The sequence below is a fragment of the Camelus ferus genome, chromosome 26 (assembly GCF_009834535.1).
Source record: "Camelus ferus isolate YT-003-E chromosome 26, BCGSAC_Cfer_1.0, whole genome shotgun sequence".
In the NCBI taxonomy this organism is placed as follows: Eukaryota; Metazoa; Chordata; class Mammalia; order Artiodactyla; family Camelidae; genus Camelus; species Camelus ferus.
In genome coordinates, this window is record NC_045721.1 from 25,068,929 (window position 1) to 25,096,089 (window position 27,161).

Sequence of the window (27,161 nt, forward strand, 5' to 3'; positions counted from 1 at the left end):
AATGGGAGCCCTGTGAGGCCGAGGCTAGGTTTTTGTGCCTAAGAATGGGGAGGGCTTTGAAGGTTTGCAGTCCTCTTTTACACCTGCCCCCTGGAGACTTCTGACCTCAGGGACTTTATCAGAAAGTGATATTAATGAGATATGAAAATGAGTTCTCTTTGTCCAGAGAAGTTGGGCTACACAGAGAATTCAGGGGACCACCCTCTGAAGCACGCAAAGAGCAACTCCAGGGATACCATTTGTAAGGATATTTAATTTAAAAACTAATCCATCTTTTATGCTTTTCTGTGGAACATTTTAAAGAATTTGAAGCCAATAAACTTTGTCATAAATAATTCAGCCCTAAAAATGGTTTTGATCCTTAACTTCAGAAGAGACTTGAGAATTCTGAATTCTGTTTCCATGCAGTTTCACGTCCGAATGTGTGTGAGGATCAAAAGGTCTTAATTGAAATGTTAAACGGAAAACAGAGATCGCTCCTCATCTCTTGCAGCTGAGACTTGTTCGTGGTAATGGCTGTTTTTTGGAAGCAGGGGCAGCACCCTGGACTGGACAGAATCAATTTCCATAGTATATTTCAGGTTTTGTAGTGATCTGAGTGTCATTCTAAATGTCAGTGGTCATTTCCTTGCAGGACTTGAGGTGAGACGTAAAATGTATAAAATGTTGAACTAAATGCGATCCGGTACTTGGGCGTAATTGCAAAGCGTGTGTTTCCTTGCTTGTCCGAGCTCACTGCAGGGAGTGTTCTGTTCCTTGCCCCTTCTGTTGACTGCCTACCTGGAGCAGTGAGTGAGCAGCTGGAAAACAGGTGGTTCTGGTAAAGGCAGGTTTACATTTTGAGAATGGGTCATGACCGAGTGTCCTTTTTTGAACTTGATAAAGAAAAGAGGATGAGGAACAATTCCAACACGTGGCTTTCGAAGAAGTCATAGAGTTGGAGGTGGGAAACGGGTCGGAAATCCGAAGGGGGCTGGCAAGAACCCGCATCCAGGAGGTCCAAAGGGCCCTGATGGGTGAGAATCCAGAAAGCCTACTTAGGCCGAAGTAACTGCTGGAAACAACGTACTGTGTATTGTTCAGTTTTGTCAGAAGTGCTGCCCGTCATTTGGATAATGAAGCTTATGATTTGTGTGAGCTTAAAACTTAAGTTCTAGGCACTGAGGGAAAAAAGAAGGACGGAAGTTGGAGATGGAGCAAAAAAGCATAAAATGCCACATTCAGTGGAAGCTCTCAGAGTGGGCAGGGAGCGTGGGATGGTCAGCCTTGACCTCTCAGAGGGAGATCCGCGTATCTGCTGGTTTTAATCTGAGCTGATAGCACGGTGTTCAGTGGAGGGGGCTGGGGGGACTTCCTCTGAAGGTAAAGACTCCTGTAAATGCAGTTAAAGCAGTTCGGCAGTGGCATGCTTCCGTCCACCCAGACTCGGATCGATGAGTTAGGAGCACGCGCTCAGCGCGCCCCTGCCACCGTGCCTGCAGCTCAAGGGGCACGGGGATGCTTTGCGCTGTTAGGGAAGATGATGAGACCACAGAACCCCATTCGCCTGGAGCGCCTTCAGGGGCATTTTCTCACCTTCACTTCTCCTGGCTTTGAGCTCTGCCTGATTATCATCGGACCCGCACCCCTAACCATCTGTTTAATTTCCATCTTCACTCCCTGATTACGTCGTCTTTGAGACAGACCCGCAACTTTAAATTTTACCTCCGTGAACAATGATGCTGGTGCAGTGACTGACAGATGCCGAGACTCTGATGTCCTTGTTCTGTGAACGAGCAGATGCAACCCAGAAGGAGCCCTCAGTGAGATCCTGATGGGGGGGGGGGCAGCACAGAGCACACGCGTGGCGGCTGCGCGGGGCTGTTTGTCCTTGCTGTCCCTCACCCCCACGTCTCTTCACTCACTGCCATTCTGATCAAAGCCAAGACAGGCCTTCACAGCCACCCACCTGTCTCGCCTTCCCTGCGGTTGTCTTCTGGGTCCGATGGGAGACGGAGGATGGGCTGCCGCTTTCATGGTCAGTGCCCGATGGGCATCTGTGAGACAGCTGTCTCTTCTCCATTTAGACATAAAATCATTTGGATCTATTGGAAATGGGATTGCTTACTGAAGCCCTCATTCATTATCCCTGTGTCCCAGGGTGCTGCCTCCCCACGTGGCCTTCCCCCAGCTTTCCATCCTCGTGGGCTTCACCAGTTCTTCGCTACCCAAAAATGCAGGAGTGGCAGAGAGAGAAGAAAAATTAATCTATGATGCCGAGGGTTTCCTGTCCGCACTCACTGAGCTGAGCCTCTGTGGTGGCTCCGCCTTGCTCTCAGAGCCAGGGATGGACACTCTCGCTGCAGACCACACCTTTTATCGCCCGTCTGAAAGCCCACCTGGGGCCCCGCTACATCCACACTTCCATGCGTGCAAGTCGAGATCCGAGCGAAGACCTCTGTGTTCATGTTTCAAGGTGGAGACCCTGTGATTTCTTTGTTCCGGGACAGAAGAATCCAAACGGAGAGATGAGCGAACAGCTGTAAAACTTCAAAGCATCATTTAGTAATGATTGCCTTTTAAGAGCAAGAACAAAAGCCGAGTATTCTGCTTGTACTGCATATTAATCAACGTTTATTCATAAAGTTCAAGTTCAAACCTCGCCGTCTCTAAATATTTTCATTATTTATTACCATTAGCATATGTATGAGTCACGTTACCTGTCTGCCGGATTCGGGAGCGCCAGTCCTGGGGAGCCGCACGTGAGGGAAGTGTGGACGCATCCCTCCCACAGGCGTGTGCTGACAGTCCTCTGCAAGCCCCGCGGTGTCGGCCAGCAAGATGCTGCCCTGCTGCACGGATGGATGTTCGTAGGATGTAGAAAGGGTGTAAAGCAAGAATGTATTAATTAATATCTTAGAGGCAGAAGGTAAGGAAAATTAGTCTTCGTGTGATAATTTGAAAAATGAGTCATGGTGGTTAATTAACCTATCTCATACCTCAAGGTAAAACGAATGCCTGAAGCAATTTACAATGAACAATTTCAGTAACTCTGCTTTTAAAGCAGTCTTATTATACCCATAGTGAAAACTGGAAACTTGAAACTCTGATGTTCAATCTATTCTTGCATTAACTGTGCATGCTTCACATTATGAAAGGGAAACTCGCTTGAAGACAGGCAGCATGTCCTTTTATTTTTCACTCCCTACCTGAAATCTGGCAGGGTGCTTTATACCTAGAAGACCCTCTAACGAGTGCTCCAAAAAATGAACTGTAGCTTCTTTCTTTGTAGTCACAGTTTGTTATGAAAATTTCCAAAAAGAGACAATAGAATTGGCATTTAAATCAACCAGCACATAAATCAATCACAAGACTGGCTCCATGTAGAAATACTTGCATGTCTGCAGCCTCCATGAGATTGTACGCTGTTGAGAATTACTCATTTTTGCAGCCGCAGCGCCTACCAGCTGGGAGACATTTGGTAAATGGTGAAGGAAAACACACTGGCCAAAATCAAAGGAAATGTACTTTGGCTGATAAAACAGTATTTTAACTGTTAAATATTAACTCATATAGGTTTATTAAATGTTATCACCTGAGCAAATCAGTTGCTTTCGTGTAAAATCTGGGTGATAAGATTTGTGTTTGAGTAATTCCAGAATCTCCATCTCCTAGCCTAGCCATCCTCAAGTCTCTAAGTCTCCCATGGATCTGTCTACCTGCATGTTCCACAGGTACCTCAAATCCAACGTAGGGAAGCCTGCATTCCCTGCCCACCCCTCTTCCAGAATACCTGGCTGGCTCTTGTTTTCTGTGTCTTGGTTAGTGGTGTCCCCGTGTGCTCCTCCTGGATGGCCGTCCTCAGAGCACCCCTAGACTGTCAGCCCTCCGCATCTTCCCTCCTCAGGACCAGCCTGGCTCCAGGCTGTCAGACCTCATTCCACCATCCCTTCCACCACGGTCATAACTCAGCCCTGTGTCCTCTCTCCTGCTCTGATGAGTGAGTGTCATCCATTGTCCCTGACTTGAGCCCCAGCCTTCTCCAGTCCGTCCTGCAGGCTGCTTCCAGCCCTCTTCTTGGAAAATAAGTGACCCCTGGTTTCCCACTGTCTGCAGGATGGTGGTCAAACCTTCTTTGTTTGGTGTGTAATAAATTTCTTACTTTGTTCCCCCAGTATTTTTTTTTTAATCTCTCCCCGTGATCTAGCCACTCCTATCACCTTTCCCCACCCCCGGATCTTTCTGGCCTTGCTCTGCTGGAACTTACCTCACCTTGTCCTTCCTTAGGGACTGACTCCCCCTGTCCTCAGAACACTCTTCCTTATCTTCTTTACCTGCTGATCCTTCACAGCCTGACTCAGATTTGGCCTCTTCTGTGAAAATCTCCATAAGGTATTTACCTACAGAATTCTCTGCATTTTTTCATACTACTGTTAGAACTTACACCTATTAACTTTATCCCTTAATTAATTTATGTGTACATCCCCACAGAGAATGCACTGCTTCACCTCAGGTGAAATTCTTACCTCCCTTTCCCTCGTGCGCCTCGTGTGTCACGCGCGCCCGTGGGCATTTCGCTTCCCACCCTCTGAACATCTTTTCTCCCCCCTCTTTACCACATTCAAGTACTATTCTCAGAAAATCTGACCTGCTAACCTGTCCTAACTTTATCCGTATGAATTAGGTGCTTAGACAAGTAGCCATTGCTTTGTGTCATTTGCATAAACAAGAGACAAAAATAATTTTAAAAATCTCTAGGATTCAAATGTTAACATCATGCGGTTGATGGTGGCACCTACTGGCCAAGTGTGATATTGCATCCCGGAGCTATTGTGTTCCTGAAAATGGGGCCAGAGGGAGAACTCTTCCAGGCTGTGAGGCAGAGGGGGAAGATCAGGGACGGCTGTGGAGTGGAGAGTCTACACTAAGGAAGGCTCCGAGGGTCCTGTAAGCGCCGACATCAGCCCGAGCGACAGACACTGCTGCGTGCACAGCGGCGCGAGGGTGTAAAGCCCGTCAGCTTTCCCCGCCTGCAGTTGAATGGAAGGTTCCGCTTTCGTCGCTTGGAATAAGCTTTCGTGGGATTGCTTGTCAAGGCAACCAACAGAAGTCAGTGTAAATCAGGAGTTGTCTTTCAGTGTGAGGACCTTCCTTCCTTCCACTAGGCGTGACTGAGCCCTTGCTGCAGGTGACACTCTGCTTAGAAGTAGCAACTGCACAGTAAGGGTCGTTGCTTTTGATAGTCATGCACTCTGTAATATCGCTCGTGGGTCTCCATCATAACTCATCTACAGGGGACCGCTGCATTTAGTTCCGTTGCAATTCTGCTCTTGTAATGAGGACTCTAGGAACAGTCACATACATATTTAAATCCAGTAAGAATGAGAAGGCATTATCCGTTTTCCACCTGACGTCTTCTCCTGTAAACCTACTGAAGTGAATCAAGTCGATGATTTTTAATCAGAGATGATGACCAAGACGGGCCCAGGAATTCCCTCAGTACCATCAGGCTAGAACTTTCCGGAACAAGGAACTCAACCTTCGGGAGCTCTGAGCTGTCCAGTGTCGAGCAATCTGCGCTCCCAGCCAGCCTCACACAGACACGCCCTCCCCTGTCACAGAGGTCACTGGTTCTGGGGACACAGGGCTGGGAGAGCTGTGCCCACCTTCTCGTATGTGTGTGATCCTGTCTAATCAGGTCATCTCTCTCTGCCTTAACTCCTTATCCATAAAATGGAGATAATCTGACATTCACCTGAGCGTTTTGTTCTCTGAGAGTAAATGTGGTCATGTATTTAAAGCATTTATTGCATATATGTGGCTCATTATAGTGCTCAGTAAACCTCAACTATCAAATTTTTTTAACTCCAAGTAGACAGCCAATGCTTTCCATAGCCTTGGGCGCCTCGTGCCTCCATGTGTTTGCGTGCGGTTCCTCGCACCTAGTGCAATTCTCCCAACCCCTTCACATGGGCGAAGGCCAGCTTTCTTTACGGCCACGTCACCGCCTCTCTAAAGCCCCCTGATAACCGTAGCAGAAGGCGCCGCCCACCGTGCTTTCGGTAACGCTCTACACTTGCCTCCCCTACGGCCCGCGGTTGCACGGCGCCGGCTCTGTCTTCCTGTGCCCGTCTGCTCGCGTGCTCTAAGCACTGAGCACCTCTGGGACCTGGGCCGGGGCCCTTCCTTGCTGGCTCCACCCAGCTCCAGCATCTCTCTTCACATCCCTGGACGCATCCTGAGCACCTGACAAGGGTTTGCGATGCCTCTGAATTTAATTAAGACACTGGGCAAGCAGGGAAACAAGCCAGGTCTGATAGCAGGACACTAAAGGTTTTAGAAGAGAGAGGGGGAGAAAGAGAAGCTGAGTTTGGGTGCGAGGGGATATATGGGACTGTTTCCAAGGCGTCTCCTTTCCTTCTGACCTGATTTGATCATTGGGCGTTTGGGGCTCCCAGCAGCTTTGCTCCCAGACAAAACAGCCTCGTAGCCCGCTCCTGCCAGCTCCCCTCTGCGTGGGGCTGCAGGGCGTCCTGTCTGCGAGTGTGTGGGGCATGGAGGTGGAGGTGGTGCTCAGTAGAGTGTCGGATGCAGTGACCTTCCCCCAAAACCTTGTGGACTCAAAGCCAGGACGCGGGCATCTGCTTCCAAATGTCTTGCGGATATTCACTGACCATTATGTTGAGTATGAAGGAATCAGAGTGCCGGCATGAGATGACTTTCATAATGAAACTGAACAAGTAGCATTGCGACGTGGTTATGGAGTCAGGCAGACCTTGGCTTAAACCCCAAACTGTGTGGCCTTGTTGAAAAGTCACTTGAACTCTTTGAGACCCCTTTTCTTCAACTGTGCACACTAAGTGCAGTGCAATTACAGAGTTTTGGCATCGTTCAAATCCGATGATACCTGTCAGGCGCTTGGCGTACAGCAGGCACTTCACACGGGTATTTGCAGGTACCCGATAAATGGCAGCTGCCTTTTTATTCCTAATAATAGTAAAGGTGCTAATAAGGATGTTGCAACAACTGATGAAGATCCAGATTGGTGATGTGAACCCGAAGTGAGAGACCCAAATGGAGCTCTGATTTTCCAGTCGTAATTATAGTCTTGTGCAATCCTGGCTCTTTCCTTGTCAGGTGAGGAGAATGAAAAGACATCTGCAAATAATTGTGTTTTTCAGATTTCGGGGGGTTTGGTCCATTGAATGTAGCTGATGCTTTAATGAAGTTTTGACAGTTTCTCTTCATTCTAAGGCATAGGTGAAATGGGAAAAAAACACCCTTCCCACTTTCTGACTTGGCGTGTTTGCAGTTGAAGTAAAGGGCAGATCACTGTGGTGTTCACTCTGCCGAGTGCAGCCCTTAAAATGAAGGGCTTCTCAATGCCTCCTTGATGAGCTGCTCATAACTTCACGCTGCGAATGATCCCTGGGCGACGTACGGAGGAGGTTCACGGAGAGTTCGTCAGACTCTATTCTAGAGGTGTCTTTTTGATGTTTATTTTTTCCAGAATTTCCCCACCCATCTAATTTCTATTTCCCCCTTCCCCTTCTTATCCCATATTCACCTCAGGGTAGACTATGCTTGAGTCTTTGCATGCATTTCTTAGAATGCAATGATTCCTGTTAAGCTAAGACAGAAGGACACCAAGTTGTGGTACAAAGTTGCCTTCAGCAATAAATACACTTTCGTTTGTGACTCCTTAACAATATGTACCTTCACTATCAAGTCATGGTCCTGTCTGTCTGTCTGTCTGTCTATCTATCTATCTATCCACCATTCTTTCTATCCATCCATCCATCCATCCATTTATCCATCTAATCAATCTATAAATCTATCTATATATCTATCCATCCATCCATGTATTTATCCATCTAATCTGTCTGTCTATCTGTCTGTCTGTCTATCTATCTATCATCTATCTATCTATCATTCTGTCTTTTTATCATCTGTCTACCTCTCTATAATCCATTTATTGTCTATCTGGGATCTATCTAACTTATCATTGTATCACTAGCAATCAGTCATTGAAGTATCTAGCTTTTATCTATCATTTATCAATCAATTTATCATCTGTCATCTATTATCTTTCTATCATCTCCTTCCTCTACCATCTATACGTCTGTCTGTCATCTACGCATCTATCTTTCTGTCTATCCATTTATCTGTCCATCTCTCTAATTTACAGTGTCCTAATTATGTTTCTTCTTTACACATGAGACCATGATCTGCATGTAGTAAGTTGTCAGGACCAGTAGCTTCTCCATCCCTGTGTCCTGAAAATCCAACACAAAAACAGGCCCCAAAGAATTGTTGGAAAGGACAAATGTTTCCATAGAAATATGGCTCCAGTTCTTCTGCAAGTGTCCTGTGGCCCAGTGCTGTCCCTCCACTGGTCACCAGATACCCATCCTGTGCCTGGAGTAGGGGGCCCCGGAGCTGCTGGCAGTGAGGGACCAAGGGGCAGGGAAGGAAGCCACAGTCTCCCAGCTGCTTTCTTTACTGAATCTGAGCTGAGTTGGGCATCTCAGTGTAGGGATGCGCATCGGAAGGACCCTCCTTCTCTTTCGTGATCTCATCTCCTTGGTGGAAGGAAGACTCCTCACAGACTGTCGGATTTGTTGGGACTGGCTCAGGGCCCGTGTGGGGCTGAGGGTTCCAGAAGGCAGATCTTCGGCCCTGGGGTAGAAATCACAGTACTTTGGTGTGGTCAGTGCCATATTGGGGTCGATGAGGTCCATCCTGGGAGCGTGGGGAGAGATGCCAGCAGATGCGTGCGCAAGGAAATTGTTTTTCATGAATTTTCATTCTCCGCCAGGAGGCCCCTCAACAGGGCAACAGTGTCATTGCTGACCCTGTGGTCTGAGCTGATGAAGCTCGCAGAACACCTTACGTACCAGATAGTAGATGTGCAGTCAATGCTTTTATTCTAAGCCAGAGACTCTGCAAGCATTTTTAAACCAGATCTCAGCAGAAGGGCACAACTAGGCAGTATCGTCTCATTTTAAGGGTCAGGAGATGGAGGGGCAGAGAGTGTCGGTCACTTACCCACAAACGGTGTGTGGTGTGGAGCTGGGACTTTGAGTGCAGTCGGCTTGCCTTTTGTGCACCTGAACTTTTACCACCTGGCACTGCCCACCCATGCCAGGCGGGCCACCTAGGGGCCTTGGCCTTGCAGAAGGAGGTCCAGCGAGAGGTGTGGAGGGAAGGTGGTAGACAGGACAGCGTGGGGTGTGGTGCGCCCTTCAGGAGAGCAGGGAATGACTGAAGAGCCAAGAGATTCTTGGGGATCAGACTCCAAGGCAAGAGAACGTGATGGACACGGGCCTCGCTTCCTCTGTGGTTTTGACCAAGAGGCCAGGTGGCCGCTTACCTGCCTCAGAGCCTCCTCATGATGCCGTCAAGTGAGCAGGACGATCACTGTGCTCTCCCACATCCAGGCTGACGGTGCGGCTCAGCCCGCTTTATCTTGTGCCCGCGCAAAACCCAGCCAACGTGTTGACATAATTTCCACTGAAGTTAGGAAAAGTGCAGCGTGTATGGAGTACATTTTTTTCACATAATGATATTGGCTTAGCACACAGGATGTAAGTGACAGTTGTACTGCCTGGAAATTAGCTTAAATTAGCTGTGTTCGTGACTGGAAATCAATCACCTTATGGGATAACGTGCCCTGAGGCAGGGGTGGGGGGAAAATCAACTTTGTATAATTTTGTCAAAAAAAAAAAACCAAAAAAGCCTCTGAAGGATATTTTATTCATACAGAACAAGCAAACAACAACAAACCCCAGTAGGCTGCTTTTGAGTCTAACCGGCTCGCACGTTCCCTGTGCATTGTACAACGCGAAGTTTACTAGGATGTGGCTGCTGAAATTCTGTATTTTGATCACTGTACGTTTAAAACTCTTAAGCATAGCATTTGTCATCGTTCAGCGTGTTTCAAACAGTTGCTTGAGGGAAGATATTAAATATGAAAGGACAGATAAACGAAGAGTTTGGATAGTTTGTACCTGGAGATTGGAGTAGAGTTATTGAAGCGGTCCGAGAGTGGGCTCGGATGGCAGACCCCCAGCAGGGCGCCCGCGGGGCAGGCGGCGGGAGCCTGGAGCAGGGCGGTTTTCGTGGGTCTGTCGGTGATCAAAGCAGATGTGCTCGGTGCAAGCTTTTCAGTAACTCTGAGTAAAAATTAACTGGTAAATCCTAAAGACTGGCCGGTCAATTGCTCTCTCAGCTATATGTCCCTAAAATGAAATGCTTAGTTGTTTATTTAAATGATACATTTGTTCAAATAACCTATGCCTTTCGAGAATTTATTTAAATCAATTCCATATATGCAGCATTTATTTTCATTGACAAATAAAGCCTTGATATATTTGAAAAAAATTTTTCCCAGGAATCCTGGTAGAAAAGTGTCACAGTATTTTGAAAACCATTCAGTTCGTCTTAAGCGCACTTTATGTTCACTTGGCTGGAGAGGTGTCAGGGAAGGAAGGCGCTGCGTGCCGCGCTTCAGTTCCTTGTTTCCCTTCCGGCCGGCTCTGAAGTTGAGGAGGGGACGTCAGCGCCCGCCCTAAGGTGGCCCGAGCGGCGGCGCGGTGACCGCGGGCGGCGAGCGCGGGAGGGGACAAACGGGCCTTTTCCTGGATCGTCTTTTTTTTAATTATGTCACCGATCAACCCCGCTTCCTTCCTGAAAACAAGGGCGTCCCCGGCCCACGGGGTTGGGGCCTCCCCCCGCGTTTGGCCCACTGGGCGTCAGGAGGCGCGAGAGGGTGCGTGCGGCGAACGAGGGCCGCAGGTGCGGGGTGCGCGCCACGCGCCCCAGAGCCGCTGGGGGCTCGGTGACACACGTCACCCACGTGCTTCGACCCAGCAAAGGGAACACCTGTATTTAAGGGAGAACGTGTCGTGAGCTGTGGTGGAAGAGAATGGAAAGGGGAATATAGTTACACACACGTGTGTGTGTAACTGGGTCTCTTTGCTGTGCACCTGAAACGAACTCAACATTGTCATACGTATAAACAACGTGTGTATAAATATCTCTATAAAACTATATATATATGAAGATGGTTTCTCCGTAGCAAAGTTGTTTAGGCCTTGGAAGAGGTACGATGATTTTTTTTTGAGATAAAATGGACATGTAACATACCTGTTTCAGGTGTTCAACGTAGTGAGTCGATACATGTGTATTTTGAGAAATGATCACCACAGCAAGTCTAGTTCATATCCGTCACCATACTGAGTTACAGTTTTTTTCCTTGTGATAAGAACTTTTAAGAACCTTTTTAAAGCCACAGAGGAGAACCTCAACTCAAACAAGATGTTACCTTTATTTAAAAAGTGGATCAATCTCAAATACACCATTTGAAACTGCAGGTTGTAAAGATATTTTGGAACATTTCAATAAAACAGATGAGAAACTGAAAAAAAAAAAAAGACAGAACTGTGTGGTGGTCTGGTGGGACTGGTTATGGGCTGTGATGATAGTATTTAAAGAGCTGGGGGCAGGAGCTCAGAATCAGTAGGAAGAGAAGGGGTTGGGGGGCGGGGGTGCCCCAAGGAGGCAGCCACCTGGAGACCCTGCTTCCCCACCGTCTCCCTTTTGTGCTCCCACCAGTGCTTCAAGAAGTGAAAACCACTGGTGCTCCTCACCTTTCCCTTACTCTTAGGAGACAGAAGGTTGCTGAGTTCTAAAAGCACATGGGTGGATTGGGGTTTTTCTGCAGTTTTTACAGTTATGCAGATTTTTAAGGGGGAGGTAATACACTGCCCCGGAATTTGTCTTTAAAGGGGAGGACAAGTCTACGGGTCCTAAAGTTGGCTCTGTGTTCTGCTCTTCTTGCTTTCAGAGGCAATTCTTTGATTGTCCTCAACTTCTGTTTCCCATGAGTGTCTTGGCTTCGCCTGCATGTGGCAGGAAGAGCGCATCACCCTGTGACAACAGACTATTACAGTGACATTATTTTCCTTGGAAACGCTGATTGGTTCTTAAATATAAGGTATATACCTGGTCACTTGTAGTAACTGCATTAAAATAGTAATTATTACCTTCATTAGTTTTTGTCCTTGAGTGACAAGTTCCGTGTTATTCCAAGCAATGCCATGATGTCTGCTGCTATGATCACTGGATAAAAATGCATAAGTGGAAATTGTCACTTTCCATATGAAACGCCTTTTACTTGGTAAACACAAACACACGTACACAGACCTCATCCACCGCTTTCTCCGCACCTAAGAGGACTGCTGTATTTGAGACAGTTTCCATGGTGTCATTATTAATAGAATCCTCTTTTCCACTCCAAACATTTCAGTTGGGACAAAGTTATGTGATTATTCTGTTTAAAAAAAAAATTCCCTACTTTTAAACAAGAAGCACATTTATTTTTAATCATGTGACTTTTCTTCTTAGAACCACATTAGCTTAAGTCTCAGAGGCTTAATGAGACTGTCCATTAAATTACAGTTGGGCATATTGTTCAGCCTCTCATCAGCTGTCTGCCTCACAAGTGGGTAATAGCAAGTATTGTTTCAAACTGTTGACGTGCCCAGGGAAAGCTGCTGCTTGTTTGCTCCGTGATCTTTTCACATCTTTAGCACTCTCACTCGGCTCATCTGGGTACCGCTAGATGTTACAGGTGGGGAGCTTGCTAATCTCCTTGGTCCATAGGTGTGTTTGTATGTATGTAGCTATATATATATATTTCCATGTGCGCACCTTAATTTGTGCTATTACTTTTGCTGGGATGCATTTTCCCCTTCCTTTACTTGGCAAGAGTATTTGTATTTCAAAAGCTCAACTAAATTACAAGCCCTTCTTTTTACTCTCTCATCCCTCATGTGTATTTAACCCCTGCTAGTCCCGCTTTTCACCTGCTCCATCACACACACACACACACACACACACACACATCCCCACATCCCCACCACCACTCTGGGCAGATTCCTCACTCACTTCTCTTGGGTAGTAGCCATATTCCATTGTATTAATCCTCATCATACAGAATTATTTGTTGATATGCCAATATAATAATAATGATTATTATTATAATGGTATTAATCTCTAGAGGCTAACACATCGTGTTGGCATATGGTAGGAGATCAGTAAGTATTTGAATGGACAGATGCCCCACTGTCACTGTGTTTTACTGGGTTCAGACCCTGTTAAGACTTCTGTTCCTCCATGAGGTCTAAGACTTACCCAGCCTTTGCTTTGGGTCAGGTGCCAGGCTGACCACGTTAGGTGAGATACACCATTTACTCTCTGGGTTCCCCAGCCACCCTGCTTTACTGGTGAGGAAGCAGGCTGAGGTCCAGATCACTCAGGGACTCTGTCTGAATTACATATCCACTAAGTAGGTGCTAAAGCAGTCCCTAACTACTGCCCCCGCATCCTCTTCCTCATTTGGGAAGTTATCTGAGATCAGTGAGCTCCCCCAAACGACAAGTCCCACAGCCAATGGTTATGACGTATGTCAAAACCTTTAGTAAAAAGAGAATCTTTTTTTTTTGCAAAAAAATTTTGATGGACTTGGATTTTAAGAACACAGTGTCAAAAACACAGCAAGGGAGATGGATAAACTCATTGGGTAGCAGAAAAGTAAGAAAACTTGATAAAATACTTCGAATTTTTCTCAAGGTCACACTTGTAAAGAAGTTTACTTGTCAATGTAATATTTTTAAAAATATTGAAAAATAAGTCATTGAAGAAACTAAAATTCAGAGAAAGGAATTAAGATTCGTCTATATTTAGTTATAAAAGTTTCACTGTTTAAAACCATAGGCATGAGAGTTAGATGATGAAGGAATTTAGACATTTGGATTATACCTTAATAAGAACCTAGGGTTAAAAAAATCCTACATAGTCCAGAAAATTATTATGATTGCTGGATAAAGTATCAAATACTTCAATTTGACACCAGCCTGCCATGCTCTATCAAGACATCACTTAAAATAAACTTAGTGGACAGAGCAGCAAAAATGCGTTTCACAGACACAGTGATGAAATTAGAACTGGACATGGTGTGATAAATTAATTACTGGATTCCCCGAACGGTTGCTAGACAAAATTATCAGAGACAAAGAATAAATTAATTATCACCATGAAATATTAGTCACAGAAGGTACACAGGGCATTTTTCAAATCAACAGAAAATGTAGTGGAAGGAAGAACAAATCCAATGAAAAATAAAATTATGGGAGGGACAAAGTATATATGGCTTCACCATCCTGAGGGATGTGTTCTGGAAAGACCTGATTGACAGACACATCCAGAAGTTAAAAACAGCATCATTTAATGCTGGCCATTCCGACTGGTGTCAGGGTGATGCTTCGTTGTAGTTTTGATTTGCAGTTCTCCGATAATTAGCGATATTGAGCATCTTTTCATGTGCCTATTGGCGATCTTTATGTCTTCTTTGAAGAAATGTCAGTTCAGGTCTTCTGCCCACGTGTAAATCGACTATTCTTCAACCCCAAAATGCCCCAAAATATCACTTATACAAATCATTATTGTTATGAAAGTATTGATGTAGGAAATTTTCTATAGTTGATTAAAGCTTGAGTGAAAATTACAGGCAGTCTCTCAGGTACCTTTATCTTTGCATCTTTGTGCACCGCCCAAAATAAATTTGACTTTGGCCCTTCTTAATGCCTATTTTTTTCCACAGAGAGCTTTTCGAACCAGAAGCAGGTTAATAGTCTGGTGAGCCCCAGCCCAAGCAAACTTGATTCAGTGACAACCTACTTTTGTTGACTATTACCATTTTATAAATCCTCCTGAAGTCATATAGAAAATGAATTTTTAAACAATTATTAAACAGTTAGAGAGGATTGAGGATGAATAACACAATGAACACACGCGCCCCTTGTCTAAGAATAAGCCTGCGGTTATGACGGTTCGCGATGTGAAGATTCCAACGGCATTTGGCCGTTAAAACAGCAAGAACCCACCTCTGCTCGTCTGTTTAGCAGGTGGCACGATGAACACTGAAGTCAGAAACCACCACACCTCCAACACAGCTTTGCTCTGCTTTCCTGGAGCACGGTGACGCATAGTTAAATTTGGCGGGTTGCGCCTCTTCTTTTGGGGAAAGAGCAGGTGAGAGTGTCCGAACGATGCAGGATTTTGCCCCACAAGAAACAGGAAGGGAGATAGTCATCTCAACCAGAGTCGTGGTGGCATCAGAAGTCGTTGTGTCGAGCCGTGTTTTCATTTTACACCATATTTTTGAAACACTTTACTGAATTTGACTATTCTGGAATATCTGATATCGGCAGAGATACGTAGATGCTGTTACTAGACCGTGAGGTGTGCTTGCATTGATGTCCTCTCTCTGTATAACGATCATTTTCTATAAGCATTTATTTCTATCTCTGCTCTTTTTCTAACCATTTTACTTCCTTTGCCCCCAAGTATGTGTCATGTGGCCGGATACATGATTTATTCAAGGAAATATTTATCCATATATATTTCATTTTTATAAAAATAGATACGTAAACAGGAATGACGTATTGATGATATCTGTGTATATGGGAATGTGCATGGCTATATCCATGTGTATATGAATATGTCTCCATTTGTGTAAATATACATAATAAAATATTATACATAAATATGTAGCCATGCATATATCTACCTCTATTTCCATATATACATATGTGTGTGTGTGTTTATGCACATGTATGTGGAGATCATGACCAGTGGAAGTAAAAATATGGATGAAAATGTCAAAACTCAACATTGTTGCTTAGATCGAATCTAAATTTGGATTCACTGAGCTTTTTGGTAATCAAAGATGTAAAGAAAAATCCACTGTTAGTATGGTGTGCTTTATTTAAAAAATGAATTGATAAAAGGAAACAATGTATCTAGCATTTATTGAAGCAGCGTTCAGTGATGTGAAAGGCACTGTCTAGAGCTGTGCTTCTGTAGTTTAGATGTGGTGAATTTCATAAGGCCATTTGTTAGGCTGCTTTCTGGAATAAATCATGGACTTACATGAGAAAATTGTTAGGAATTTAGAATGAAGTTTCGATCACTATACATTTAAAAACATTTGTTCAGGAGGGCTCATGGTGACATGCAATAATAAGAACTTGTAAATCCCACCTGTCATGTAAGTCGGACAATTTTGTGAATAGGCTCCACGTCTTTCAGCGCTCAGTTCACTGTAACGTCCTTAACTGACTACAGCACATTATGACTCACATGCAGAGAGTGCGGGTCACTGGGATGTTGACTGAGCGTAACTGTGAATGATGTGTGATCCCTGGGTGGGACGTTCAGCTCTTTAACACTGCTGTGACGGGAGAGCCGACAGGTTGAATTACAGCGTCCGAGCAGACGATATCTGTGGCTGATTGTTCTTATTTTCTTTGCCAACACTAGATCAGATCATTAACGATTTTGCATTTTCAGCAAATGACCCCATAGTCATGAGCCTCCTGCATCACCACGTCACCCCTGATGACTTGTTTCTAATCATGTCGCGAGTGCGCGTTTAGTGTGAGAGCTGAATTACACTAGCTCGGCCACACACAACACGACGCAGTTTACAGCATCGGCTGCAGCAGCCTGCTCTTTCCATAAACCTGACTTATAACGCCATTGATTTTAAGTATGTGATAAAATTGTTTGGTTTGATTCAGAAATTGAGTTTGGATTATGTGAGAAAGCTCAAAACATGGACGATTGTAATTCAAAGTTGGAAAGCAGACCACGGCCTTGGTGTCCAGGCAGGGGTGCTGGGCGTGTGCTGATGGTGGGGAGGGGAGGGGGTGCCGCTGCGCGGCCTGGACGCAGGCGGCGACTCGCCTCGCTCGGGAGGATGGCTCGTGAGCCTTCCTCTTTGAAAACATGTTCTCCGCTCCGACAGGAGACACGGATTTGGGTTTCCAAGCCGACTTTATCTTTTCATTTTTGTGGCAGATTTTATCTTTGCATATGAAAAATGGGACTTTGAAGCAAATAACAATCTTTGATACTTAGGGCCACCCTGGCATGATCTGTGGAGAAAAGAATTTTCCCGTTTTATCACCAAACACAACCCTCATTATATTCATATATAGAAATAGTACAATTTATGATATATTTATGTATAGATTTTACTATATTTATATACTTATATACGAATATGCACATAAATACATACATGCATATATTCATACAGAGAGACTCCTCTTTACATACGAGGAGAAAGCTAATGTGATGAATATTTTAAACTCTCTGTATATGCAATGCACATAAAGTATATAAACAAGGCCCCGTGTATCTGCTCATGTGTCCTCATACCTGTTTCCCCGCTGAGAGCCTCTGAGCCTTCTTTTCTCCTCTGTGTTAGACTTATTTCTATCAGCTGGTGTCGACAAAAAAAATGCACAACCTGGACGTTGAGAGTTAGGTTTTATTCGGCGGACTTTCTGAGGACCTGAGCCCAGGAAGCAGGTGGCCCCTCAGGTAGCTCTAGGAGACCACTCCGAAGAGGTAAGGGAGGAGCCAGGATAGATGGGAGTCTTTGCGACAAAGACCAGGTAGTTGGGACATCAAGAGATGACTGTTAGTTAAAGAAAACCAGGTATTTCAAATTAAGGAATTCAGCACTTTTCTGTGCACGGGAAGATGCAGAGGTCTGGGCTCTCTGAAGTCACCCCGTTGATCTGCGCCTTAGCTGTGTTGGGCCGGTGTCCTGTTCTTTCCCATCCAGGGTCCCCCCGGGGTGGGGGGCACCGGTGGGAGTTTGTCTGTAGAGGCCGGGCTGCCTGCTTGACAGCATCCTGAGTTCCCGCCGTCACTGTCAGGGGTGGTGGTCGTGGCTGGTGACGTGACGGCCACAGCATCCTTTGTCTGATGAGACAGCTGCAGTGTGTTCCGTCCACGCTGGTGGTGGTCTCTCACGTGAAGGTCCGTTTGCAGTGACGGGTGGGGGAGCTTGTCGCGCCGGGCGCTGCAGAAGGCGTGTGCTGTCTGAGACCCCTGTACCGCCCTTTCCCCTGGGGCATCTGGTGCTTGGACCGTCAGCTCGGACTCTGCGATCCCCCTCGCACCTCCGCGCTTCCACCCCGCCGTCAGTCCTCTTGGCGTCCGCCACTGCGCCTCCTGTCTCCGGTCACTAGTCCCTCCTGGGAGTTTCCATCTGGGCTCCTGATAAACCTTAGTTCCATAAAGGCGGGGGACGTGTGTTCACGCTGTTGCCCTGTGCCTCGTGTGTGCGTGACAGTCAGGGTCTCCTGATAAACGTTTGTGCTGATGAAAAAAAAGTGGGTGAAACCTGAGCTGAGCGAGCCACCTGAACAAGCGCAGGCAGTGCCTCGGGCAGGCCCCCCGACCCCGCCTTCAGGGTCCCCCGCCTGAGTCCAGTCCCCGCTCTTCCCCGGCTGCACGCTGGGGGCGAGCCCCTGCGTGCGCAGTGCCCTCTGCTTCGTGCTTCTGTCACTTTTTTCCCCTTGAGAGTCCTTCTCACTTTCCCATACACAAATCCTACCCTGTTTCCAGGCCTGATCCAGAGGCCACGTCCGAGGCTCCCTGGGCGGCCTTTCTGCTCACCGCAATGCAGTCTCCTCTTTCCTAGGGTGCGCAAAGCCCTTCTGAGAGGGAGTGTTTTGGCTTTGATTACTTTGAAATTGTTTTAGGAAAACTTGCTAATATCTGGAGTATGTGTCCTCATCATAAAACTCCTTAAAGGAAAGATTTAAACCTGATGTATCTTCTTTGTACACAGCACAACCCTGGTGAACGAAGACACAAAGCGTGTCTCTCCAGTGAGTAAAAAGATCACATAAAGGCTGGAGACAGTCATTTGGGTAACCCTGGCCCCTGCCTCCCTCTCTTTCAGCACGAGCGATATTACGGCCATGTGAACACAGCTGTCCATACCGTCCAGTAGCGTTACTTAATTCCTCTTCTGTTCCCAGAACCCTCAGACCTTGTGTTGACGCCAACACCCCGTGTTTCCTCCTTAATATATGGCCGTAAGCTAGCCCTGCAAGGACGCGTGTCCACAGGCTAGCTCGGTCCACGGCTGGACTGTGGCACCAGGAGGCTGAGGGAACCAGGACGCAGCTGCAGACGGGCTGGTCTGCAGACAATTAGGGATGGTTGATGCAGCTGTCCCGAGGACGGAAGGACGAAGCTGTGCTCTGACGCGCTCGGTCCTGTTGATCGGCAGTTCATCATCAGGACCGCCTCCAACCCTCCGCGGTGCTGACCCCTGGGTGCCGTTGCTGAGTCAGACCTCTCAGGTCAAAGTTCACGTTGCCCAGGGGAAGAGTGCACAGGTTCCTGCCTGGCTGACTCATGATTCAGAAGGGCTTTTCAACTGTGTCCACGTGATTAGTCCACTTTAAAACTGAAAAAAGATTATCTGTGAAATAAGGAGAGTCATCAGTCCAAGCAGTAAACAGATATGATCGCCAAATTATTAATTATGGTCGTATGAATGGAATTATATTTTTATTAGATGAATATGAGTTAACATTATCCAGCTGATGATAAGAGTTCCCAATATTAGGATTTGGGAGGATCTTACTTCAATAAGCTAACGTGAGTAGATGAGTATTTCTGATATTTTAGGGCATTTCCTTGTCAGTGATTCCTGTGCTGAGATGAAGTGCTGACGGTGCAGGTCACAGGGGGCAGCTGTGTGACCTGCGATTATCCGCTCTGTCCCCACATCCCAAGTCTTCGGGTAGCGTCTGCACGTAGTCGGCACTCCGCGCGCGTATCTGTTAAAATAACGCTTCATTATTTGCATACGGAAACTTCCTGTGAAACCAGATATTTGGAAGACAGACTCAATCTTAATTTCCCTGCCGTTCCCAGGAGATTTAGTTTGTATTCCAGGAAATAGGCTGAAGCAGTGACGCCCGTGATGAAAAGTTTTGCTTGAAATTGTTTTCGAAAAGTTGTTGGTTCTGAAACTTACACCCCTTCATCACTGAAGTGTGACGGAGAAGCCCAGAAGTGGTCGTGGCTTTTACACAATCACTATTGATTACTTAGTCAGCAATACACGATTGCAAGCCCTGGAGAGATGTAGACAGAGAATCAGACTTCCTGCGACGCCTCCCTTCAGCTCCCACTGTGTTTGGCTCCCGTAGAAGTGGCCCTGAACCTGAGAAGGTGCTGTGTGTCCTGGAATTGCGCTGTCGTGTCTGATGAAATCCAGTGACAACCCCAGACGCTTTCAAGTGACGGGTATGATGCCTGCAGAGGCGTTTTCTAAAAGGCTGCATGTCAGGGTTTATCGGGGCTGTTTTGATCTTGAATCACTAAGGATTTTTGGATCTCTTAACAGTGTGCCCTTCTCTCCTGAAATGTGTGAATTGGAGTTATTAGAGCTCTGGGGACCCTTTTCGAGACACGGCGGAGATCCTCCCAGAGATTTGAACGTCGATGAACACGTTTCTCCAGGGTTTCTGCGATGTGCTCCCACGTCCACTGGTGGTGGCTCATCATGATTAGAATAAGAAGCAAGGCAGAAAGCTTCTGACACTTATTTTTAGAAACTGCTTGCTCTGTGCCGGCAGAATTCAGAGAAGGAAGCCTATCTGCAGGCCATAAGTTAAACTTTTGTTTCACGATAGGGTTGGTGACACTTTTATATTCTTCTAATTTTTTTTTCTAGAATCTTAGCAAAAAAAAAATTTTTTTCCCTCTTCATAGTACAGCCTCTGTGTGGGAGTGATTTTGTGTATCTACTTTTTAACAGAATGAAGTCTCCCAGCATTTCTGGTTTGATTTTTCTCTAAGTACGTTTTATTCTTGAGTACGTGTATTCCTAAGACCAAAGCATGCAGTATTTCTTCAGTCTCTGAAGTGATCAATGAAGCTTGTGTCAGTGAACTAGAGAGAGCTTACCGTGTTTGTGGAAATAGTTTTTTTCAGCTGTGAAAGTTATGCAGTAACATAACACCTGCTCGGGGCATCTTAAAAGCAAGGTGAAGTCCTGTTCCTTTTGGACCCCAGTATTGGTGTGGGTTTTGGCAGATAAATAAGACAAGGTTAGTTTTTTTTTTTTTTTTTGAAGAGTTGTGTATGCTCAGAATTTTGCCAAGCAGCGCGTGGTTTTCTGTGTTATGTTCTGACACACGCAGTGTCGCCCGGTTCTCACGGGCACAGTGAGCCGCAGGATGGCGTGTCGGTGTGGTGGCTGCCCTACGGAAGGTGGGCTGTTAGAACTGCGTTTTCCACTCCGGGAGCAGCTGCAAAAACACAGAAGGACACGCTTCAGGTTTTCCTCCCAGATGCTTTAGGAGGAAAGGGGATGTTTTCCCGGTGGTATTTTTCCTTCTTGGCGTTCGTTTCACAGCCTATTCCTTCAGTGGACTGGAGTGTGCAGGGCGTTTGAGGGATGTCTTTGCAGTGCTGTGCGGGGAAGCTTCGTGCAGGTGTGAGCCGGCTCAAAAGGGACCCAGGCGTGGGTCTCCGATGGGAGGCAGTCATGCTCCCAGGCAGGGTGAGGGGCCTCCCCTGAGACCTGCTGCTGCTCGCCTGGGAAACCCAGACTTCGGCTGCTGTCGTGTCTCGAGACACAGGACAGGCAGTGACAGGGCCACCGCGCTGACCTCACTCGCACACGGGAGCGCCCACTCAGCAAGCTCCGTGGGAGGAGCTAATCGGCGGCTCTCTCGTCAGTGACAGTCCCCGTCCTGCTGTGTGGGAATTTTCGGCGATGTCAGAGTCACATAAATGACAGGATCTGTCAGATCTCATGTTGGCCTTGTGCTAGGAAGAAGCTTTTTCATTCTCTCTTCATCTTGTTTATTTACACTTTTAACCCTCAGTCTATATTTGCATGACTTATGCCAAAGCCCCATCAGGAACTTCTGTCAAGAGGAGCAGTTCGTTAGGGAGTAGCTCTCTTAGTCACAGATTAGTGATGGTGATTTCTCCGTGTCTTGCAGAAAAAATATCATCCCTTTTCCTGTCTCTCTGCAGAACTTCTTATTTTAAACCATATTCTTAAAATAGAATTGCATATAGGAAAGAGACTAGAAGATTTAAAGAAAGCAAAGGAATGAATGAGCAGAAATCTTTTCTGATTTTAATGACTTAATGAGCCAATAGAAATTCTTTCCGCACTGAAAAACAAAACAAACAAACAAAAAAACAAAACATGCGCACACACACAAAACAAAAAACAGCTCTGGTTGTCTGGTGAACACTGGATATTGTGTGTTACAGGACATTTCAATTCACACTAAAGGATGAAAAATCACTATTATTCTTTTTTCCCAAGTCAGCGTTCACCAATAGCCCTTGCTATGCTGACACTAAGGTATGGTCATCGTGCCACTAACGTATAGTCATGTCATCACATGCCATGTTTGTCAGATTGCATCTTTTGAAATTTTGTTTGTCTAGAACAAAAAAGGTGAAATAATCATTTTACATGATTCAACTTAATATATTATTTAAAAAAAGGAATAATCCTATTCAAGTGGTTAAAAAAAAACTGGGCCAATATTCAGGGTAGCTAGACAGAAGGAGCTTCTGTGATCGGAGGCAGTTTTCCCAGCTGGTACTAGGTTTTGCATTTCTTATTTGAACAGATTAACTTGAAATTCAATGAAATTGAATTTTCTACAGTTCTCTCATTCAGCCTTGTGCTTCACAACTTTATACACATGAGAAGAGCAGAAGTTAATGAGGCAGGGATTGTCAATGTCACCAGTCTTATTTTTCTCACTTTATCTCTTATGTGTTGCAATAATAATGCTTTTCATTTATGTAGCACCTTCCTCTGAAATGCGTGGATCACTTTACTGATAGAATCTGATTAATCCTTTAATTTTGGTGCACATTTCACTGGATGGAATTGTGTGGAAAATGAAAATCATAGAACAAATGCCTTGCTTTTAATAGCATACCCATTTTATCCCACTATCTAATCTCACCTTGCAGGAAAGGTAGCAGTTTAATTTTATATGGTGCAGACTAAAGAGTCTTACAATTTTCCTGTAAATCATTTAATCTCCATGAACTAATTTATAAAGCTTTCATCTTCTTTCTTTATATAACTTATTATATTGATGATATGCAAAGCATTTTCTCAGGCCTCTTCAATTTCCTCAGAGTAAATATATTGTTACGTATGAATTATGAAATCTTCCAGTTGACTGGTTCTCATTAACTCACCGGAACAGTATAAAGATGCTATTCAGTTATCTCTGAAATACCAAATTATATTATCAATTATATTATCTGTGTATTTTCCTCAAATCCTAACTGGAAAAAATACATGTGTGTGTGTGTGTTTATGTATATGTATATGTGTATAGATACAGATATACATTCCATTAAGTCAAGAAAAAAGTCTCACTCATTTAATTTACCTATGTGGTGACTATGAAGACATAATCTAATTAAATGGCTATGGCTTAAATTAGCAAAACAAGAAAACAAAAACAGCCAAGTGTTCATTTTCAAAAGATTATTAAATTGAGCAACATTTTTGTTTGACTATGAGGAAATCAATTCAGATTTTTAAAGCTACATCATTTCATATGAATAAGGAATCTGCAAATTCAATTTCAGTTCAGCACAGGGAAGGCATGTGGGTTAATGTGGCTCAATTCTTTGAAGTTCATATAACAATTTTTCGTATAACATATAACAAAGTGATATAAAGTAATAAGGTTAAGTTTTATGTTTGTAAAGGCTACTGAAGTCGTTACAAATTCAGTTAATTAGAATAAGTGGTGTTTTTATATAATGCTGACACTGGGTTACCCAGTGTTCTAAGGACTTTGTACACGCTGATTCCCGAGATGCTCCCAGCAGCGCTATGAGGGAGACACTGTCATTGCTCCACGTATAGGGGAGGAGGCTGTGGTGAGGTTTGTGGGGTAACTGGTGCAGGTTTACATACTTCGTAATTGAGCTTGGATTCCATCTGGCCAATCAACATGGTAGCCACTCAACCCACATGGCTAATGAGCATGAGAAATGCAGTCAGTCTAAGCTGAGAGGCACTGAAGGGTTAATAGACACCCAGATTTCAAAATTTACTATAAGAAAAAGAATGTGAAATATCTCATTAATAATGTTTATATTGATGACATGTTGAAGTGATGATAGTTTGAATATACTGGGGTAAATGGCATTAAAACCAATTCTACCATTTTCTTTGTATTTATTTATTTTTAATGTGGCCACTAGAAAATTAAATGTTACGCATGTGGCTGCATTTGTTTTTGTTGGAGAGCAAGGATGTGTACTCTGGTCTGGCTTCAGAGACCAGACCCTTGAGATGTAGTGGCTTCCATCAGGGTGAACTGGGTCTGAGGTTCTGCAGGACCGGGGTGGGGCGGCTGGGACTTTGCTTTCCTGGTGCTTCCGTGTTATTAGCAGCATCTTTGCTCCGGCAGGACGCGGTGGTTTTTGGTTTTTCATTGCTTTTACTTCGCATTGATTTACATTAAAACTGTTTTACAGTTCCTATGATATTGGACAAGTCATGAGCACACAGCCAAGAGTCTTTTTTTTTATTTGTGTGATATTTGTTGTTGCTATTTCTTTGATTTTTTCACCCAAACCCAGCTATATTGCCTTAATATCTATCTAGCCAACTGTCTTTTCTGCATTTTTAATTGGAATAAATTAAATATGTTTCCATTTTATTATTTAGTATAAAAATGCAATTCTCAGGTTGAGTCTGAATATGAAATATATATGCGTCGGCCCCTGTGTTTCATAGTGTTACGTGCTTTGGAATCAGAAGTTCTGTGCCTGATTCTGCCACTGGCAAGTGGCATGTGTTTGCCATCTTATTTACCTGAAGTCTCGTATCTCCTGGCAGAAATGAGAATGGCGGTGTCTGTGTGTTTAGATTTTAACGGATCTGTAATAGAATGCTGTCCTAAGTTGGGCTCTCATCACATGCCTTGGGAGCTGTTATTCTTCAGTTTTTATTCTAGTTTTCCTTTTTAGTACCATGGGTCAGACATCCTTGAAGAGGGTATGTTGACTGACAATTTGTGTCTGAAAGGCGTCCCCATCTTTCCCAGTATCAGTACCTGCGGCATTTGGCACGTCTTGCTTGACTCGGCTCCGCACCCAGGCTCTTCGCTGTGGACGACTGCAGCTCTGTATTCGACTCCTACCCTCCGACTGAGTTTTTTCAACATTGTTGGCTCAAAGGAGTGTACTGGAAGATCTTACTGAAACAAGAGAAGTAAATGATCCACACTTTTTGTGGTTTTACAACCCAATCTTGGGAGAAGGGGGAGTATTGTCCTCTTTCTAGTTCAGCCACTTTTTGATGAAATATTCATATATGTAATATTCAAGGAACAGATTTCTGTCATTAAGAATTTGGTTGCCCAGCACAGAAAGGCAAGTCTTCTCATGGTGCAAGTATATTCTCAAATATACTTTAGGTTTGACTTCATAAGCCTTTAGTATTTATTTATTATTTATTATCCTATTGAATGGAAGCCTTCTGAAAATAATAAAAAAAATTAGATGATTAAATTACCAGTCAATCAACCATTAGAGTAAACATCTATCAGAAGCATGTAGGTCAGTGCATAGTGTGACCGAAAGACAGACATGGATGCCGGCCTCGTGGAACCAGCAGAGTAAGGGGAATTAAGGGCCTTGCGCAGGTCGTCAGAGAAACAAACACAGCAGAGGGTGGGGGCAGCAGGCAGTGCTGGTGAGTTCCAGGCGTGGTGGACCTAAGGGAGGCTGGGACGGTGCAGACTTCCGTGGGAAATAGGACGTTAAGTCTATCGACAGAGTCCTGGGGAAAGAAGACGTGTATGTGCACAATGCAATACTGCTCAGCCATAAAAGAGGATGAAATAATGCCATTTTTCAGCAACGTGGGTAGACCTAGAGATTAAGTAAGTCAGTAAGGAAAAAGACAAATATCGTATAATAAACACTTGTATGTAGAATCTTAAGTATATGACAAAGGAGCTTATTTACAAAACAGACACAGATTCACAGACGAGTTAGGAGCAGATACTAACTGCTGTGTATAAACAGGTAAACACAAGGTCCTACTGTGTGGCACAGGGAACTGGGCTCGGTGCCCTGTAATAATGCAAGGCAGTGTGAAAAAGAGTACTTGTGTGTATGTGTGTATAACTGAATCACTCTCCTGTGCAGCAGAAACTGACCCAATACTGTAAATCAACTATTCTTCAATAAAAGAAAATAAAGAACTCAAGCACAGTAACTCGCCCTAAAGAAAAAGAAGTAGGACATTAAAACTGCGGGTGAGGAGGCTCCGAACAGGCAGGAAGCAGAGGCGCTGTACAGAGTGAGCAGCACACAGGGCTGAAGGGTTTGTTTATGTTTGGAAATCAGGGCCACAGCCGCATATGCCGTTCCGTCTAAGAACGCTTTATTATACACGTGGTTTATTAGTTAGGCTTCTAAAAAGACTAAAACAAAACCAAGTTGTAAAGTAAAAATCAAGTAAGGTTTCCGCCTCAACTCTCTGGGGCACATTTTAGGAAGTCATCTATTGCTGGGCAGTTTCTCTTTCTCCAGTGGGCTGAACATAGAAACACAAGGTGATTTTTTTAAGTTAATTTTTGATGTTTTGATTAGTAATTTACTGCTGCTATTTTCCTAGCATATCTGATTGTTTTTCCCACCAAATCCCAGAGTTGTTAGTATGAATAAGAACCCAGCTGCGTAGTGACTGAAAGCAAAAGCTTCACTTTAACCTTTGCCAACTTTACATTAATTGAAAGCTCCAAAAAGTCTAAGGGCCATGCCTCAGACAAGACAAATTGCCAACAAAGGACGTGTGCATTTACTTTTATGTGAGTAGAGTTTTTGAAAGATAATGTAGTAATTTTTATTTGTATGTTTACAAATATCATCTTTGTTTGTAATATTGGCTTGGATGCAGCTATATTGTGTGAGATATGATTCTCTGAGAAATCTCCAGGAAAGATAGCAGTCACTTGGCTCTTAAATTGCATAAATTAAAAGTGATGGAGGATAGCAGGGACATTACAGTATTATTGGAAACATATGCTAGTTGTAAAACAGGCATGTATATGTCATTCGTTACATATACAGTCTTCTTAAGCAGCAGGTTATATTTGGAGATTTAAATCTTTCTCCTTACTGCTCAGAATGCCGGACGTTTGATCAGGAGATTTTTGAGCAACTGTTTGATCCCATGGTTCTACACTGGAGACTCCGATGTGGGTGTATGATAG

The 27,161-nt window shown here is 44.6% G+C and overlaps 1 protein-coding gene and 1 long non-coding RNA gene across 2 annotated transcripts in view; one reads left to right on the forward strand and one right to left on the reverse strand.

Annotated features, from left to right (window-relative positions):
* Nucleotides 1-27,161, forward strand: part of CSMD1 (CUB and Sushi multiple domains 1) — a 1,664,412-nt gene that overhangs the window by 465,333 nt on the left and 1,171,918 nt on the right.
* LOC116660079 lies at nucleotides 3,815-21,557 on the reverse strand. The gene is made up of 3 exons (XR_004315453.1): nucleotides 21,475-21,557; nucleotides 8,387-8,391; nucleotides 3,815-3,826 (listed from the first exon to the last, which is right to left on the reverse strand). It is a non-coding gene; the product is annotated as an uncharacterized LOC116660079 (long non-coding RNA).